The sequence below is a fragment of the Helianthus annuus genome, chromosome 3 (genome assembly GCF_002127325.2).
Source record: "Helianthus annuus cultivar XRQ/B chromosome 3, HanXRQr2.0-SUNRISE, whole genome shotgun sequence".
Taxonomy (NCBI): domain Eukaryota; kingdom Viridiplantae; phylum Streptophyta; class Magnoliopsida; order Asterales; family Asteraceae; genus Helianthus; species Helianthus annuus.
This window is the reverse complement of record NC_035435.2, coordinates 99,964,210-99,967,191: the sequence shown is the minus strand read 5'-3', so window position 1 is coordinate 99,967,191 and position 2,982 is coordinate 99,964,210. Positions and strand designations below refer to the sequence as shown.

At 36.8% G+C, this 2,982-nt stretch overlaps 1 non-coding gene across 1 annotated transcript; it reads left to right on the top strand.

Annotated features, from left to right (window-relative positions):
• Nucleotides 1-1,360: 1,360 nt before the first annotated feature.
• Nucleotides 1,361-1,434, top strand: TRNAN-GUU. The gene has a single exon. It is a non-coding gene; the product is annotated as a tRNA-Asn (tRNA).
• The last annotated feature ends 1,548 nt before the right edge of the window (nucleotides 1,435-2,982 follow it).

The window sequence follows — 2,982 nt, the reverse complement described above, 5'->3', positions numbered from 1 at the left end:
CAATTCCTCTCTATATACAATAAAAACGCATATTACGATTTTTGAAGTTATCAACGTCTTACTCGTTCTAAAATAATTGCCCTCTTTATGTAGTGATTATAAGTCATCGTACTATCTTAAACCAAGGGCGGTTCTATGTGTATGACTGGGGATGGACGAGATACCCCTCAACTTTCTTGACGAAGTGCAAAATTATTTTTTTTTTTCTTTGTTTTATGTAAAAGAAAGAAGAAAGATGAAGTCTGCATCCTCTATTCAGACAAAAATAGACCTAGGTTATATAATTTGTTATGTGGGCCAGGGTTTTAAGGAATTTGGGTCGTTTTTGATTTAGAATAAACAGTGTGTTGATTGCTTTAAATGGGATTTCTAACAGGCTGATGCAAGAATGGGCTGTTTATAAATTTTGACAAGCTGGGCTGATAGTTTTGCAAAGGATTAATTGGGCAGATTATCAGTTAAAAGGCCTGGGCCGGTTTCATTGTATTATAAAGAATTAGTAAAATTCCCTGAGCGTTGCTATGAGTATTCGATCCGCAATCTTCTTGCTCCGACACGCAATCTTCATCCTTCACATAGTCAATCGGCCTAATACTTAAAAACTAAAAATAAAGCTAGCTCAATATAAAACCTAAAAACTTGTTCGCTCAATACTTAAAAACTTATTGGTAATATTGATCCATAAAGTCTAGACCAAATGTGAAATGTCTTTGATCCATTAACTAATAAGTAATAACAATATTAAAAAAACTAGTTTATATGATTTAATTCGTTAGAACCTAAGAGCCCTTTTTAGGCTCGTCCAGGGCCCAGAATCCTGATGACCAACGTTGTACCTGAATGTAGGTTAAAAGAAAATCTTCGTTGGATGAATATACGGTAAAAAAAATAGGATATCCTTGAATTTTTCAACATACGTCACTGCTTAAGGCCAACATCACATATGTGATTAATAATAATGAAGATAAACAAAAAAAAATCACTACCATGTAAGTTTATTTGTGATAAAACTAAGTGATTCATATGTGAGCTTGACTTAGAGCAATGATATACACGACTAAAAGGTTTTTCAGTTTTTTAAAATAATTATCGACATTAATATTTCGTATATATGTCATTTTATCGTGTGTAACAATGTGTATCAATGACATGTTAGATGTAGTTCCAAACATGTTTACACGCTTAAATAACTTTTCCTTCTATTCTAATGACATTGTTGTTATTTTTAAATACTTAAAATATATTAATATTATCATCAGATAAATTGATAATTATCTATTTATCTGTGGGAAATTACACGATTACTTCTCCAAAATCAAATATATATCAAATAAATTAAGTTTAACAACCAAAACAAAAAGCTGGAATAGCTCAGTTGGTTAGAGCGTGTGGCTGTTAACCACAAGGTCGGAGGTTCAACCCCTCCTTCTAGCGTCATAACTGTTAATTTTTTTTCACTATTTTGTCATTTAGTTACTTATCAAAGATTTTTGCCATTTAATCTGTCAACTATTTTTGTCATTCAATCAATTATACCTCAGTGGTTATGAAAATGAAGGAAAGACTCCTGACTAAATGGTCTCAAGTTCGATTCCTGATCCACCCGGGTTTTATCAGCTCTGCATTGTCGTGCCCTTGGGCGGGTGTAGGGTCGGATTTTCCCTGGAACTGATGGCATGGTGGGCTAGGGGCTCTGTGCGTGCAGGTTTGGCTGCCGCGGGCTACCCTTCGGCCAATGGGTGCTTATGGAGTGCAGGTTGGGTTGTCGCGGGCTACCTTTCGGCCAATGGATGACGCGTACGGAGTACCCGACGATTTTTATGTTGAACGTTCAAAAAAAATTTCAATACTTCTAGAAGAATCAGCCATAACTTTTTTTTTTCTTTTTGACTATTGTTGTCATTTAATCAATCTCAAGTTCTCAACTATTTTTGTCAATCCATTACTTATGGTTTAGTGGTAGGGACTAGGGAGACCTGGGTTTTTCAATGGAGATTCAAGTTCAATTTCCATTTATGTATTTTGGTGGATTAGGCAATAATGAATAGAATCTAACCTCTTTGCAGAGGTGTCAGACTTTATCCTGAGCTCACCCGGGTTTTCGTCCCATCGTGTGTCACGGCAGAGAGTTCTGCTCTTGTAGTGGCACAATGACTATCAGTGGCAGCCGACGGTATGATTTTCCAGGGAAACACCCAAGCTAAACTCTGAAGTTAGCGTGGGCCCGGTTAAGACAACATAGTCTGGCCGGAGTGGGGCAACGAAACTCTCCAATTTGAGGAGTTCGGTAGCCTAATACAACAAAGTCGTCGTTCTAAAAAAAATTAAACTATTTTTGCCATTTAATTTTGAATAATTCTAGCAGCATCAACCATTACTTGTTGCAAACTTAAGAGTTACATGCAAACCATGCTTTACTTGTTTTCCACTTGATACCACCACAGTAACATTCTCCCCCTTCACGACCTCCCACACCGGTCACCACCACCTCCCCACCGCTCCTCACCGCCACCACATGTGTCTCTTCATTACTCCTTCGATTATTTGGTTTTGCAGCTGTTACCATAGTGTCCATACCTTAGCAAGTAGCAACCCACAAATGAATGAATATTCTTTAACCTTAACCAAAAGTAATTATTGGTGTGACATTTCAGGTCGAGAACTATATTTCCAATTTCATAATTGTCAGCAATTGTTGTATACATTTGGAAAAATATTTGAAATGTTTATTGGACTTAGATTACAGATACTAAGGGATGGGAAAATTTAATTAACTACCAAATTGACTTTGACTTTGACCAAGATCTAGAAAGTATCCTGGATCTTGGTCTCCAAAATGACTTGGGCAATGGCATCACATTGACCCGAATACCCGACCCATAAAATAGAAAGAATCTTTCTTCACGTGTTCTTTAGCAAAAGTCAAGCCAATAGGACCACCACTCCGCTAGACTTAACAACACAAATAAATGGTGCACCACT